At 40.5% G+C, this 16,783-nt stretch overlaps 1 protein-coding gene across 2 annotated transcripts in view; it reads right to left on the bottom strand.

The window, feature by feature from the left end:
* LOC147251458 (teneurin-3) overlaps positions 1-16,783 on the bottom strand; it is a 154,796-nt gene that overhangs the window by 107,267 nt on the left and 30,746 nt on the right. Inside the window, exon 1 of one of the 2 annotated variants that reach the window (XM_086222156.1) lies at positions 6,045-6,319. The exons of the other annotated variant lie outside the window; for it this stretch is intronic. The gene's annotated coding sequence lies outside the window, so the exon portion shown is untranslated. Of the gene's footprint in view, positions 1-6,044; positions 6,320-16,783 lie in introns of those variants that run through there. 2 annotated transcript variants of the gene reach the window in all.

Consider the following 16,783-nt stretch of genomic DNA (forward strand, 5'->3'; position numbering starts at 1 on the left):
CACGACCTGCAAAGCCTTTATGAAGACAGGACTCACAATGATTAACTCCATCAATCTGAGTTTGCTCCATTTTCAGTTAATACTGACTAGATCTTAGGTCTCTGCCAAAGACCTGCTACTAGACCGGGTCTTGCTATAATTTGTAAAGGTGATTATTATTTTTTTTAATTGTTCCGTCTGGTACAGCACCTCACATGTCATAGCCAAGTGGTTGATGAAACCACCCATTCCCCATGCTGTGCTAGTGCCATCTAAATAATGAATAGTCTGCCACTTGCAGTAATCCTCCAGCAGCCATTCCCAGAAATAGAACAAAGTCAGACAGAGCACTCACTCTCTCCCCTTCACTTTTCAAAACAAATAATGCTGAATCCTGAGTACCCCATTCAAATTGCTGCCACTCCAATCATACAGCATGTTAATGATGTGCTGCACTGGTGTTTGCAAACTCAAAATGTAGCTGTTGGGTTATTGTGGTAATTTGACATTCCTGGCCACATCTAGGTCGCCATTTCAAAGTTTTGCTTAGCATCCGGAGTGTAGGCCGACATCAAAGCAAGCTAATGACTTCAAAAGGCATCAAGTACTAACTGAAAAGGTACACTAACTATGAAGGGCACCTTTGGGCTCCCTATGATGGATGATAAGAAACCAAAAAGACAGAGGGGGGGATGCCTGGGAGAGACGGGCAAGAGGGATGAGTGTAAAGAGAACTGGGGAGAGAGGTGAGCTTCTATGAAAGGTATCCTTAATTAGATGGAATTAGATGTTTGCCCTCTTCCACAAATTCCTTCATGTGGTTCCAGGAAAAAAAAAAAAGACCAAAGCTGATGAGTCTGGGGAGAACGATCTGCTTAAGTGGCCTTTTATTGAGGGATAAAAAGCTCCTCTTTGCCTATGTTCCCATCCACTGCCCCCGATTATGGAAGAAGTGAAGGCAGAAGTAATGAGGGGCCGAGGATTTCTGACTTATTGTACACAGACGTTATGCCAGGCCTGATACTTGGCAGATGAAACCTATGAACTCCCCCTGGAGAGCTTGGCTAATTAGCCAATACAACAAATGCGTCTTTGAATATTTTATCTGCAGTCTGAAAATCACAAACAAATCAATCCTCAACACAACAGCTTGTAATCAGAAAACAATTTTGCTCTCATAGAATAATTATTTCGTCTTGCGATACCAGACGTCACAGGTATCCGTCGACTGAGGTCTTTGGATCTCTGAATGCCAGGTTGCCTTAACACTTGCTAACAAAGCAACGGCCCTCACATTTGGTGAAGGACATGCCTGAACAGAAATGACAGGAACCAAAAAACCCTCTAAACAGAAGCAGCACAAAGCTTAGCTGGGGTGACATTGGAGTCATGCGTAAGTCTCAAAAACCTTTGTTTGCCACAGAGCTTATTTTCTGCAACTATTCAAAACTGAATGCAAGAAACCCCAAAGGTTTTGGTCGAGGGAGCCCATGGTGATGACTAACTTGACTTATATATGTCATCGCTGCGGCATTCTGTTGTTTCACTCCATGCAAGCATTTGCAGCACTCAGTCTATATGAGAGAAGTGTTTAGACCAGCGAGTCTCACCATTACGTGCCTGAGTTGTTGCCTGTGTTTCCTGAACAGCCGCACTATTATCATCAGCTCGCAAGCCAATTCAAGCTCACATTAAATGTAAATTGAATTAGACATGGAGGCAAACAGGGATGATCCGAACAGGTATCTTGGTCTGTCGTTTCATCTTAAAAATGAGTCAGACATTGGCACTTGTGGCAGTGTTGATGGATCAAGTGCTGTCCTAATGAAAGCTGTGAGACTGGGGGAGATTAGATGGCTGCTAAGCTTTGACCCTGGACTTGAAAACAGCGAGGGATGGGGATTGCTGTCATAAAGCAGCCAAATGGCTTATTTCACCTCCAGCTCTAGTAGCCACCCACTGGCATCACTGTTTGGGTAATGATACACATAAATGTGTGCAGTAAACAGCCGAAGCTCTGGCTCTTCTTCATCACCATTACGTGAGGTAGGGGTGATCACTGCCTTATGAATTCTGGTCACAATTGCAGTATAACAGTAATCTGTAATAAATGACATGTAATTACAGATAACGATGGTTCACCATTCAGTAAGAAAACATTTGTGATGTTAAAACTTTTAACATTTGCAGTTTTATGTAAATCTTTAATGTATGATAGTTTTTGACTGTATTCATTACTCTGCTAAAGTATACAGTACTGGACGATGTACTTTTGAAGTCAACTTGAAAGTTAGCGTCACCATGAGGTCCTAAACTAATGGGATTTTTATTTTTACTTTCCTTAATTTTGGATTACGCTGAAAATAACTTCTGTGGCCAAAAAAAAAAAAAAAGTTGACTTGCATTTTTTTTTTCCAGCGAGATAATCTCATGAGCACCACTTTGATCATTTTTCAAGTGTAAATGCGATCCCTATAGAAGTAAAGAGCCAAGATGAGGGTATAAAGTCAGTCACCCACACACCCATTAACTTCAATGTCATTGCAACTTTACGCTTCTTATTTCTTCTGCTGCGTCTTCAGCATGTTGCAGTTAAACAACCTTCACATGCTCTGTAGTCTCCTTGAGCAACTTGTTGGTGACTGTCTTTTTGAAGATGCATAAACACTTCAAAATCCAACATTGTCTTACTTACTGGCCTATTTTATGCTGTAGACCAACAAAAAAAAAGTAAAAAAATATCTTTCAATTCCTGCACCATATTGTGCTTAATACGACTGCAATCCATGTGAAGGTACTGAATGATGTTTCCCTCCAACTTGGGGCCATTATAATTGTTAAGGACCGTTTCATGTTTATGAGTAAACACGCAATAAATATGAAATTGACCCTGTATTTGTACTAGATGAAGAAAGGACAGTGATGCAATGTATCTAATATATTTACTCCAGTTCTGCACTCACTGTGTCAAATTCAAGGTACCTATCAAGTACTCTGGTACATTTACCCATAGTACTTCCAGCAGTAGCTAATCTAGTCTTTTAATGATGTAATATTGCTACTTTCACCAGAATGTTAATATCCTGATAATGTGAATGTCACATAAGTGTGATTTTCTATGACTATAATTTGTGGAAGTGAGTCACAGTCAAGATGTTTTATTCAAGTCTCTTTTTTTTTTATACTCAGTATTTTAAAGTCTTTTTTTGGGTGCCATTTTCTCTACTGCTGTACTTTTAAATCAATATTTTCCTTTTGTGCAATTCCATTTGAAAGGACATTTATTTTTGCAGGACTTTGTTTTAGTTCCTACATTTATTTTCAGCTTGTAGCAACAGTGGTTCGGCCGGAATAGAACTCCATGTTTGGTGTCGTGACCAAAAACAGAATAATGTCTCAAGGACATTTGACCATCATATTTCATGTAAGGAGACTAAAATTTCGCAACTTGCTCGAACAATTTTCAAAATATTATTTTCAGCATGTTGTTTTACAAAAGTCTAAATAAACTATTAGTTTTGATTTTTCTTGAATTTGAGAGTTTAATTCTCTTATAGACATCGAAGCTTTCGGGTGTGCACGTCTCTCATCCACATTATTTGACTGTGCTTTAATTGAAAACAAGGGTTCCATGTTCCTAGATGACATCACGCTGTGGACAATTTCACACTTACATGCATTCCAAAAACCTTATTAAGGTTGTTACAAGTGTTAGTGTAGATAATGCATGAAAGAGAATGCCAGATTTGTCTTAGAGGAAGCAGACAGAAGCACTTTTTCCATGCCTCCCCTCAATCATGAACTCATGAACCTTCCGTATTTTGACAAGACATTAAAATATAGAACTGTGTATTTGGAATGTGCATGCATAATGTCGACATATTACTTATTTAAATATTAGACATATTTATATCTATGACTGTCCGTCTGTTTATACTTTCCATCACAGCTCATGCATTAAATAAGTTAAAATTATCCCATTAACATAATTTCTGCATCATCATATTTGCCTTGAGTATACTACTATTCTTTGATTTTTGGTGAACTAATGAGATTTAAGAGATTAATTTTTTAGTGATTTCTGCAGATGCTGTATTTGAGTTTAAACTGCTGATGTGTTTCAATATGAGAAGGACATAAAATATTACCACATGGAACGATCCAGCACTGCCCAATAAACAAATACATTCAGCATTCAAGCATGAAATGAGTTAAACAAGATTTCCATCCCCTCGTTACATAAATTATGGAACAACTCATCAAGGAATTGCATCAGAATGTGCAAAAACGTTTTTTTTTTTTTTGGCTACTCTCATCGGCCCTGAAGTCCTGATGTGTGTCTGGCTGAGAGACCAATGGGAGGACCGACCCGGCGGAGCTGCCAGGTGAAACTGAGATCAGAAAATTAAAACAAAAATTGCTTAGAACTCGTCATTAATGCTGATCAGCTTTGTTCCTTTGAGAAATCAAAAGCCCCTTTGTTAAGTATTGAAAGCCCATCAGCATGTAATGATAGATGAAAGTCAAGTTGCAGTATCATTTTGTTGCACCTGCGCACCAAACTTACTGCCCCCGCCCCCCCAACCCCCCCCCCCCACCTCCTCCTACAACATATACCACTCAGCATGTATTGCTTTGGCTTCTTCTGCAGGCACATAAACCTAATTTTTCAATGTAATTACAGCTGACACATATAAAGATGGCTGGATCACAATATACCCACCTCCTTAGCAGCATGCCCACCCCCTCAATTACACACTGCTGCAGAGGAAAACATGAGTAAAACCTGCGACATGATATGGCAGCTTTAAAATTACACAACTGATGAATGTTAGAATTAACATATACACATTCAAAGTAATTAATCACTTCCTACTCATTCAGCCAGCTAAAAATATACCTGCTGTGCTCCACAACTCACCTCATGACCCGAATGATAATTCATTCTGATGCTTCACAAAGATGCAAAAGCCAGCGGAGGAAGTGCTCATAGCATTCACCTGCTCGTTTTCACCTGCCACCTGTAAATGTATGTGGGACGTCTGCTGTATGACCCTTTGCAGTGCTCAGACTTATACCACAGTTGATCCATTTGCTCTGCCTACATTGGCCACCACTCACTACACACCAATTACTCTTTGTCTTTGTAGCCATTGGTCTGCTAAGCACTTCAATCCATCTCTGTCTGCATCGCCGTGACGTCAACACGGAATTGTTAATCAAAGGCATCCCAAAAGCAACACCTAGCCTCTTTGCATACAATAACCATGAATACTTGATGTGTGTCATGTTAAATATTGATTGCATGAGGAATTTTAAAATTAGCTTCTTTTGGAGCAAGAAATGCATGTATAACATCTTATCTCTGATGCAGTTGAGACAGCTTAAGGCGAAACATTCTGATATTGTATTTCATACAAGATTAAAATCCCTTTGTTCCCATTTGTCACACATTATCAAGCAACGCCTCTGATGATGTGAGAGAAACTATTAAACCTTGTATGTTGATGCAAAGTAAGAAATTACCAGATAGCCCCCACTTTACAAAAGAAAGAAAGAAAGAAAGAAAGAAAGACAGAAAGAAAGAAAGAAAAGCTCTGTGACCATAAAGCAACATGCTGAATGTGCTTATAGTTTTTCCTGTCTCTCCAAGCCTGTGCATGTGATTTGGGGCAAATATAAGAAGCTGCATTTCAATTTACACATGTAAAGCGGCAGTAGCATTTCCAATACAACACACATCGACTCCTAATAATAAGAAGATCCACATGGGGATTGAGCAGAATACAATAGACTGTATCTTTCTGCGGAAACAATAAGGCCCGGGCTAACTGAAGAGCAGCCAGTGCATAGCTCTTGCAATGTATTCAACATTATTTTGCCGCTTCCAAGTTGTTGACAGATGAAATTCAAGCTCAACTCCAGATTTTTCAGCATAGACGTCCAGCACAAGCTGCAATAATGAGCTGCTGTAAAATCAGAAACCAGACATGCAACCCAGACAGGAATATGAGGGAATCTTTTTTTTAATGCTCCTTACAGAAAGATTAACAAAGAAGTGTTACCTTAAAGAATGCCTGTGGCAATTCCCCTCAGAGGCTCCACTGTATTAAGGTCCAGTTCTTAGGCTGCGATGCTGCTGTATTTACAAGCGCTCCGGATCCCCTCCTCTTCCCAGTGCTGCTACACAGCCACAGTCTGCACGAGAACACTATTGCACTGACACATGGATGGCACTCAAGCGATGTCAAAAGGGTTAAAACCTAGTGGACCGGAAAGTCATACCAGCGTCGTTCTAGTTGCCAGCCAACACTGCCGCACTCTCCACCAGCTCTACACCTCCTCCTCCTCCTCCTCCTCGTCCTTCTTTTTTTTAACTCAACCTATCTCATGGGCTTCTCCCCCTCCTTATGTGAGATGGTAGACGAGGGCGATTTGCACCACTCTATCATGGATCGTGTTACGCTGTCTGGCTGTAGCGGCGGTCACAGATGATAGGCTGAGAAGCTTTGCATGTGCGTTTACCCCTCTGAAGAAGTAGCGGGAAGAGAAAAAGGAGGAAGAGAAGGGAGAGGAGGGAGGGGGGAGGGAGAGGTGAGTTGCCACCCGTAAAACACAAGATTCTGGAACGGTATCCAAAAAGAGGCTTTAACATAAAACCTTGAGGTTTAATTTGTGAGGGAGGGTAGCACTGAGGTACAGGATGTCTATCTGGAAGTGCCTCTTTTAAATTACTCTCTCATGGTTTTGCATAATTTGATTAACCTCATTTAAACAGCGCATGAATTGCCCTTGTTTCCCTTATATAATGCATATCCTTTGTCTTTATAATCACATTTTTAATCATGTAGAATGTTCTGTAATACTTTCTGCTGCAAAGAAGCCATGCACCCATCAAAATCCTCCCTGTTTAAGATTTTGATCACAGATTTATTTGAACATCAGAATCATGACAACAAAATAATTTGTTCAGGCCATACTGTATATACTTTCAGGAGTCATGTCTGTCAAAGTGAGAATGAGCACTCATCCAAAGCTTGTTCTGATCTTGACATGTCTGCTAGGTTGTCAGTGTTGTTTGTGTACTTTTGAAAGGATTTTAAAATGAAGGCAAAACTGTTTTTAAGATATGCTTTCAAATCCTAATCAAAGACGACCCCGTTTTTTGTGTAGTCCTCTGCTGGTAATGGTCGCCTCCTCATTACCGGTAGCTACTCAAAAGAAACTTGTTTTAAAAAAAAAAAAAATTATGTAGCCCCCCCCAAAAAAGGACATGTAAACACGGGTAAACAGAACCGAGTCCCCATCTGATAGATGGTGCTTTATTTCATACTCTGCTGCCGCTATGCAGTGCCATTTTGTGGAATATCAAACGTTCACTGAGGAAATATCTACATAGGATGTCTAGTATGTGCTGCTGATAGACCATCACATGACTGATCCCTGTGAGAGAAAAGATTTGGTGTGAATCCTTGAAAAAAAAAAAAAGTTTAATCTATCATACACACCCTGCTCACAGCACTTTTGTCAAACTCTGCCCTCTATTAGTAGTTGAAGAAAGTGTTTTCACTACATTCAACGGAGATGGAAGGAAGTATAGTATCTCATGCTTGAGATGAAAAGCTTTGGAATGAAAAACTCAGCAAAAGCATGATTACCCAGGCTATAATCTGTCTAGGTACTCTAGGAATGGAAACATTTGACTGACTTTGCCTCCTGCATGTCAAAATGAAATGGAATGACAGCAAAACATTTGGATCAATCAGCTTTTGAATATGTAGGCTGATAATGTCAGCAGATATGCAACAGGGAGAAGGTACAACTCAGATTAATGACAACAATAACTAGAGCTCTCAAGTGCCCTGGGCAACTGAGTCAATGAAGAGGAATGTCAATTATATTGCCATTAGATTGAGATAAATATATCTATAATTGTTGAAAATGAAATGGCAGAAATGCCAGTAAGTTATATCCATAGTAGGCAAGAGCATGGAGGCCTAGTTCTAACATCAGCATCCCAGCATGTCATGAACTCCATTATGTGACTGCAAATAATACACACTACAGTTTCAGGGATTAAATCACCAGCCGGGAGAAAATGTTGGCATTGTATGTTTCTGTAAGACACTCTGCCAAGAGATCATGCGTCACATTTTCCGACTGACAGCCCGCTGAAATGATACTTGTCAGGAAGTGAGGAGGAAGGTGGACACACATGCAGAGAAAGTCAAAGCAGGCAGGATCAGGAGACGTTCACAAGGAAGGTGTGACAGGACTGTGATAGAACCTACTCTGAGAAAAATAATGATGCTTTGTGAACTGTCTGTTACATTGTAAAAGTCCAAACACTTGGTTGTGGAGAAAAAAACATTTTTGCTTGTTAAAATTACGTCTCCTGCGGCAAAGTTTGCAGTCTGTTGGACCCATCGCCCGTCCAAACCCCCATCTTAATCCAGACTTTCTCACTGTACGTAGAAGTTATCACAACTTTACATTTTCTCTCTTCAGTAACGCTGATATGAAACCGACTTTTAGTCGATGGATGCAGAAATGTCTAATACCAACATCTTATTCTTGTGACAAGGCTGGATTTCAAATTCTTTCATTCAGTCTATTTTGATGAAATTTTCAAAATGGTATCTGACAAAAGTTATGCACAATTTTACTGATCATTAACCAACATGAGTGATCGTAAAACTACTGGTTTAGCCTCGCTTTTGAATCCATATCGAGCTCAAATTTGTAACGCTACTGACTGTATTGACTGTTAAAGACACAAATCTGTTTCAAACTATGTAATGAAGTATTAAGCGTAAAAAAATTATTGGCATAAAATGTCTCCACTTGTTTAGTCAACTACATTTATTCTCAGTCTCATGCTGCTGCAGTCCATCTTATTGTAAAATCAATGGGCTTTTCGTTTTTTTTGTAATCATAATGATGCCACAACAGTTTGCAATACTCACGACTAAAACAGCAACTAAAGGACTGATTCCTTTGAAAGTGGACATCAAACGTGATGCCTCTGGGTCGAGAGCGTCTTTGACACCCTCCCAGTGAAACCACACACGGTCTCAAAGAGCTCGGTCACGCCTGTAGGCTCAAGTGGGGAAATGTGTTATGAGTTAGGACCTTGTAATCTAGGAGTGCCCCAGTTCTGTACGTCTTGAGTGAGTTCATATCAAGTGGCCCAAATTATTATATTCATCATTCATCTTGAAGGAACGGAATTTGAGACCTAGTGTGGGACGTGCTATTTTAAGATGGAAGCGTATCTGCATTAGTCACCTTAAAACCCCTTAGAGATTGACGTTGATTTCAATTCTTTAGGGAGTAATGAATGGCCTCATTATAATTCCCACAAGCCGTCCCTTAGCGAGGTGGTAAAATTAAAACTAGACAATGCCACGTGGCAAACGCTTTGTTCACAATGTCTAACTGCAAGACAAATGTTCATTTACCACCAACAGTCTTTGAAATTATCCCATGCAACAGTGCTGAGACGCAGTTCAGTATTTGTGCATGCACCGCCATGTTGTGTGTAATGACAGCAGGGTATAATGGGAATATAGTCTACAGCTCGGTTAGAAACACAGTAATTGGGTTGGAGGAGAAGGCAGTTGCAACTAAATAGGCAGTGGGCTTCGGGTTTGGTCGGTTCAGGGAATAAATATCAATCTGTTGAAATACTTGCCTTTTGACAGTCACTCGTCTACATTTATCCATCTACTGTCAAAGCAGGATTACACAAAAATCCCCCATGGATACTGATCCACCTACAGCCAAGTAGCTCATTTTCACAAAAGTACCATGTGCAAAAAAAAGAAGAAGAAGAAGAAGAAGAAGAAGAAGAAGGCGAGAGCAGGAGGGAAAAACACTTTCTTGTGACATTCACACTGGAAAGATGCCTCAATAAATTTTACCCAAGAATATGGGAAACAGGCCAAGATCTTCTTCACATAACATGCTTAATTTTCCAGCTAATGGGGGAAAATGGACTCTTATTTTCAATAAAGAGCTGTTGCTAAATGACAGCTATTCAGTGCGGTTGCAGTTTTGACATGCCAAAGCTGTCTGAGGTACTCTGAGTGGGATATGGGTGGGGGTGATAGGTCTTTTTACCCTCCTTGTGCTCCATGGTATCAGTCCAGCTGGCCTTTAGAATATGGATTATGTGGTGCCGCAGCCAGGCTCTCACTCCATAGGGGGGCTGGACTGGGTGCCCAGCTTCAGCGGACTCCCCACCGAGACCCCTGGGTGAGAGGACGCCGAGAGCCCCCTTGGTTCTCAAGGGTAGATCATTGAGAGTGTGGCTGCTGTTTCTCACACCAGCGCCATGCGTCAGTATGTGAAAGAAAACGAGCAAAAATGTTCAAAAAGACAGTGAAAAGAAGGATAGGCGGGGGGGGGGGGGGGCGGGTGGGGAACATTGTATGAGAAGCAGAGGCAACAATGCTGATTTTGGCAGACACTGCAGCCCTGCCAATCACAATGCCTGCTATGTTGGGGAAATAAGGCTTAAAAATAGAAACAGCGACAGCAGTGAATTTACCTTTAAAAACAGTCTGGGGCGGTAATAAGTAACTAAATGACAGCTCTGCGCCGCTGCATCCACGACTAAAGTTAACCAGAGGTCCTAATATCCAGTGCCACCAGCAGACACAAAGGTCTGAACAGCAGGGCTAAATGGGGCAGGTGATTTCCCATCTCTTTCACTGCCCTCAAGGCGCAGCCAATCACTGCTGGGGATAAGTGGCGCCCCGGCCAGCAGACCAGGCAGCTAGTGAGTGGAGGGGCCTGAAGTCTATCTAGGACCATGCATTATTCACACGCACCGCTACGGCACTAAGACCTCCACAAAGAAAAGGCCTAAGGTTCCATCAGCGCCGACTTGTTTCCAATCTATTATTGATGGCAACATTAAACCCTATACTTTACTCTGATTTACTGGATTCTATCATTGTCCCTATAATAAAGGCTATTTCCAGTAAATTCACAGCAAATGAGGCCCACTGGGTGCACGTTTTAAAATTGGCTTTAACTACACAAATCATGCGCAGCACTTTCTGTTTCTGATGTGAAAGATTCTCTTTTTTTTTTTTTTTGTGCTGTAATGATATAAGTGTGTGCTCACCCTGATATACCAAGTGTGACTCATCAATCATGTCAAAGGTAGGTTTCTATGCATAATTAATTTCACTAAGGAGACCTCCAGTTAGACCTGGGTGAAATAAATGAGCTATTGAATTACCACATTATGATCACATGTAGCCATTGAAAAAAAAATGGACTGAGAAAATGTCCCATCAGCATTTCCCCGGTATCTAATGATATCATCGTTTTAAAATCCAAAAGTGCAGTATTATATATCAGTGACTATCCCGTAGCCTCTTACATCACATCCTAGCTTCTGTTTATGTTTTGTCTCAGCATGCCACACCAGACCAGACTGAAGACAAGTCATTATTATACAGCAGGAATTTGTGACATTGTCTTCGTTGGGCCGGTTGTCTCTCAGAAATGTTCAAAACCGGTTCCTTTATCAGTACCTGAACAAAAGTGAATATGACCTTATTTCTTATGTTATAAATCTCTGATTATACTTTTTCAGCAACAGGGCATTTCCTGCCTTTCAAAACCAAAAAAATAAAAACGACCAACTTACCAAAATGTGTTTTAGCTTAACTTACAGTTCCATTTTCGGCATGACTTTTTACTTCGAAAAACTATTTAAAATGTAAAAAAAAAAAAAATTAAAAGGCAATTTAAAGACTGACAGGATCTATGGTGTTTTTGTTCTATTTTAGGTCCTTAGTTTTCTGTTTATTTGTTTTAAATGGATCCAAAACCACAGTTTTTCATACTAAATACATCTTTTTGCTGAGCGGTTTTTGTAGCATGTAAAAAACCTTGAGATTTACTCTACTTGCCATCTTTGTGGTACTTGATAGTATTGACATTATCTGGCCAGAACCACTAAAGTATTGAAACCCAGCTCCATACCATCGCATGGAAGTACTCAGGTGAAGTAGCCGAGTGCATACATCAAATAATATGAAATACTATATCTTCATGTCTTGAGTGTTGGATTTCCATTGAAATTCTAAATGATCCTCGACATCAAATATACTATATGTTAAAAATCTGCCACTTTTGAACTCTGTAGCAGTTGCTTGGCATTTTGCAATGTCCACATTATTACCACACACACATCAAAGATTGCCCCTAAATCCCCCCAGGATATACAATCAATCTGCTCAGTATGCGTGGCTGGGACAGTGGGCCATCGCTCCCTTTGAGGATGTCGGCGTGTTTGACCGATGCACAGTCGATCCCCCAGATTGTGGGTAATCATCATTACCGGCTGCAGAAACAAGGACTTTCCTTCAGCCTGCTCAGCTTCAAGAAGGGCACGAGGGATCTGCTGGGTTTTCTTATGGTGGCTTAACACTTGAGTCTGGATTTGAGGAATTAAGGTAGATTGGACACAACAAAATGTGCACTCTGATCATCTATCCAAGTCGTCAACGACGGACCGGCTCGCACTGTAAATCTGTCCAATGAATTCCAGGACAAGATGCATGGAAATATCTTCACGTCATCGGTATTGGCAGATATTGATCATGATTTTAACATATTGGTCCGATGGCTGACGTTTATACCAGCCGAGTTTTGTTCTTCTTCTTTGCTCTTCATCAATTATTAGGAAACAATAAAGAAGATGATTCACAGGCTTTTCAAAATTACAAAAGTGTGAATATCAACTCCAGTAAATACCAGCAACTGGCCATAATCGGCTGTAAAATATCAGCATATCAAATAAAAATAAAAAATGAATTTGAAAAAAAATGAAGAGGATTTCATTTTATTCCCAGAATAACTGACAACTGGTTCAAATTCCTGAAACACATAAAGCAATCGAAGGAAAATGAGGACGGAGGAACTGAAGTTGGGGAATTCTCCAAAATGGACAGTGGATTGTGAAAAATGACTCTTTCCTTACAGTGCTTAAAGGTTAGGGCTCTATTACACAGAGAGCAAAATGTCAGCAGTATCCCCTGAAAGAGTGGGCTACGATATTAATGGAGAGTCCAGGGATTGGGCTTCCCCTGACTGAGTTCCCCCTCTACCAGACACATTATTCATTTAGATGTCAGCCAGCACCTGGTGCATGTAACACTAACATCTACAAACTAAATGATGGAGAGAATACGGCTCTGGTATGCAGCCACTGGTGAAATGGATGTTGCTCATGAAGTATAATGGAGAGTAAAAGTACTGCGACTAGATCATCGAAGAGCTCTTTGCAGTTGTTGCCCAGGACGTATTAGCATAATGTTCAATTTTCAAGCTAATATTGTACTTTCATTGGGCTCTTAGCTACCTTGGAGACTATAAGGATGGGGGGGGGGGGCAGAGAGACAATGCAGTGATCAGGAAGTGTAGAAAGAGAAACTGATGTGAGTCTTGCATTACAAAAGTGCACACGAAGATCCTTTTATCTTACAATAAAAAAAACCCATCAGTGGATCATCGTATTAGCAAGGGGACTGACTCACCTCGCCAAAATAAAACCTAATTTGAATGAAGTCATTTCTCTTTGGAGTTCTTGACGCTTTTCATATTTAGTGCCGACTGACCATAGACGCCCCCATCATCGAATTCCCCGAAGCAATCAAAGTATTTTTCCACTCTCATCTAACCATGCAACTTCACTTAAATGACAAAGAATGTTTTTATTTTTTATGGAAATGTGATAGACCCCCCTCATAACACAAGATGATTGATAATCTTACGGCGAGTCATCAGTCACATACCCGCCACTTCATCTAAAATGCAAAATGGCTTCTACGTGAGGCAGAGAGCGGCGGAGGATTATTTGTGAGTAATATTCTTTTGCAGGGGTAAATATATTGTGTCATGCAGCAGAGGGTGGAAGAAAAATTCTCTCTTAAGCCATTTTAATGAAGTCCCAAATGTCATCCTCACACTTATTTCAAGAGCAAACTCCGAGAAAAGTCCTCTTGAAGCCGACTGCCCCTCGGCGCATTTTCAAGTGATTTGAAAATATGTTTCAGTGAGATGCAGACTAAAAAAGAAGACAATGAGGAGAAGAGTTAAAGGTGAGCAATAAACAGGTGCTTTATAACGTAATCGTCTTCACTCAGAGATGTTTGATGTGCTTCTGAGGTGGTGGCGAGCACGACCGAAAACCCCGTTCCTCCGGCAGAAGTAGTTGAGTCCAAAAAAAAAAATAAAATAAAAAAAAGGGTTTGCATACCAACTTCAATATTTGCCATTTTATTGTTGATATTTACAAAAGCTTTAAAAAAAAAAAAAAAAAAAAACGGTCACAATGATAGTGAAAATGTCAATGTAATTTAACGCTTGTGCCAAAAATCCGTTGAAGAGCCTGGACAGCTGGCAGACTCAAAATGGCAGCGACGTAGAGATTCAACACCTAGAAATCATGTGACGTGACACAAGAAAACTGCCGCCAGGAAGCTCATGTCTGGTCTGATCCTTTTATGTAAAATTACACCACAGGATGGGGGGGGGGGGGGCTTGTGGATAAGCATCAATGTCATCTTGTTTTTGAGAGAAAAATGCCAAAAACGAGTGTTCCAGCCTCTGAAATGTATTTGCTCCTAAATGATGATAAACTAAACTTCTTTGGCTTGTCAACTGTTAGCGCTCTCGTTCACACTTTCTACTGATTTCTATGAGAAATAACGCACGATAACTTGTAGATAAGCTCACATAATCAGGAGCCAGGACAGCCATTTATTCGGCGACAAAACAAACAAACACAATAATATGTTGTTGATTCATTTCAGCCCATGCTGGGAATGTTTTCTTCTTTATCTTGTACGAATGAAAATGAACCAAACCAAACCAGAAACTACTGTGACCCAAAAACAAACAAACTGTAGGCTGATAAAAATGTTCCATGTTCCTGATTTTAACCTGAACCCAACCAGATCTTAACAATCTTAAAATATTACATTTGCCACCAAGAACAAAAGGACCATTTGACATTTAGATAGACGTTCTCCCTTCAGGGGGTTGCTGGACAATCATCAGATTAGGACTACAAAAAAAAAACAAAAAAAAAAACACTTTTATTTTGCAAAACATCACATGAATGTTTCATGAGAACGCGCTAGAAAAAAAAAAAAAAAAAGACATCTGAAGACCGGATTTATTTTCACAAACTTCTGTAACTTTTGTTACAGACGAGCAAAGGCAACTGGAGGAATTAACATTTTGTCTAAAAACAACCACCGACAACAATGAATTTGACAAGAGTCGGGAGTGACATGTGTTAAAATGTTGTTTTGCAATTTCGCTTACCAACAGCATCCTTCAGACAGTGTTTTTGCTCCCATCCGAAGTGAATGTCTGTCTCGAAACTCTTCAACCTTTCGAGCTGCCATGCAAAACTGGCAGACGGCTCCTTTGGGTAATGTTGAAAAAGACAATAGGTGGAAACTGCTCTAACCTATTTGCCAAATGGTCTGTCATCTAATGCCCCGGTGCTGCTCTATTGTCTAATCCCAGTGCTGAGGCCTGCTAAAAGGATACATCGGCCTAATAAGATGAATGGGCTTTGACCCTGGAGCTGCTAAAAGCCAACCTGGCCAATTTATCTGAGTGACCTCTACTCTTGGCAGAGACGGCCCTCACCTCTCTAGGAAGCCTTTAGGCAGGATCAATAACAGAGGCAAAACAATCCAAAACAAGGGAGTGTCAGGAAGTTGAGGATTTCCCAGCCCCCTTGCTTTTTAACCACCCAGGGTTATGTACTTAATAACCAAGATGAGCTTGGGGTTTTTTTGTTGTTTTTTTGGGGTGGGGGGAGGGGCGTGAAGTATTTACAATGCAGGTGGGCTGCTTTAATTCAATCGTGTATTCTTAAATCACGCGTAAAATAAATTGAGAAGAGGATAAATATATGTCAGCTCCCTCAGTCATTTTATTTAGCAAACCACAATCATGGTTATTGCTCGCCTACAGTGCATTTTAAAGGGGGATTATGTTTTTATTTTTTGGCACTCAGCAAAGAAAAAAGCCCCCCCCCCCCCCCCCCAGATAAGAGAGAGGTGAAAGAGAGACCCTTTTTACAAAAGAGCATTGTTTTCTTTCTTTGAGCATGAATCTGTTTACATGGTATACAGTATCAATCACTGGCCTCAAATCTATAACTGCAAAGTGCTTAGGTTTGCATTGGTGATTGGATGAATAGAACTGAGAACCTGTGTTACATGAGCATCCCTTCATAGCTCGGATACTTAATGCCTTTCCATTGCCTCTGAAGTGACCACAGTTTCAGGATGCTTTGCTCTGGGCACTTGGCCAGAATGCTTTATGTATTCTGATACCATTCATATTTAATCAGGACCAGAATATCCCTCCAAACCTCCTGCAAGCTGCCTTCGGCTACAAGACTTCAGTTTTCTTATATTTTAATTGATTTGGCAGATCTCATTGTCAACTTGGCTGTTAATAATACTAATATTCCAAGTGCTGCGATCATTTTTCTGTATTTTAATCTGCTCTTGTGCTCTTTTCCACAACATATAAAGACATTGTGTGTGTTCAGCATATTTGGCTTTCCACTTGGACGTGCACCGCTTGTCCCTGGATGCAATGGAGGGGTCTCTTCACATGGCTGCTGGGGAGAAAGGACCCGAGGGGAGGGGAGAAGAATCTTCTTCTCTGGTATAATGAGTTTGACAATGAAAGTGACACCACGTCCTCCCTGGACCTTGCCATGTGATCAATCATAACAATGGCTCACCAT

The sequence above is a fragment of the Aulostomus chinensis genome, chromosome 13 (assembly GCF_037954235.1).
Source record: "Aulostomus chinensis isolate RoL2024-O1b breed Wild chromosome 13, RoL_Achi_v1.0, whole genome shotgun sequence".
Taxonomy (NCBI): Eukaryota; Metazoa; Chordata; class Actinopteri; order Syngnathiformes; family Aulostomidae; genus Aulostomus; species Aulostomus chinensis.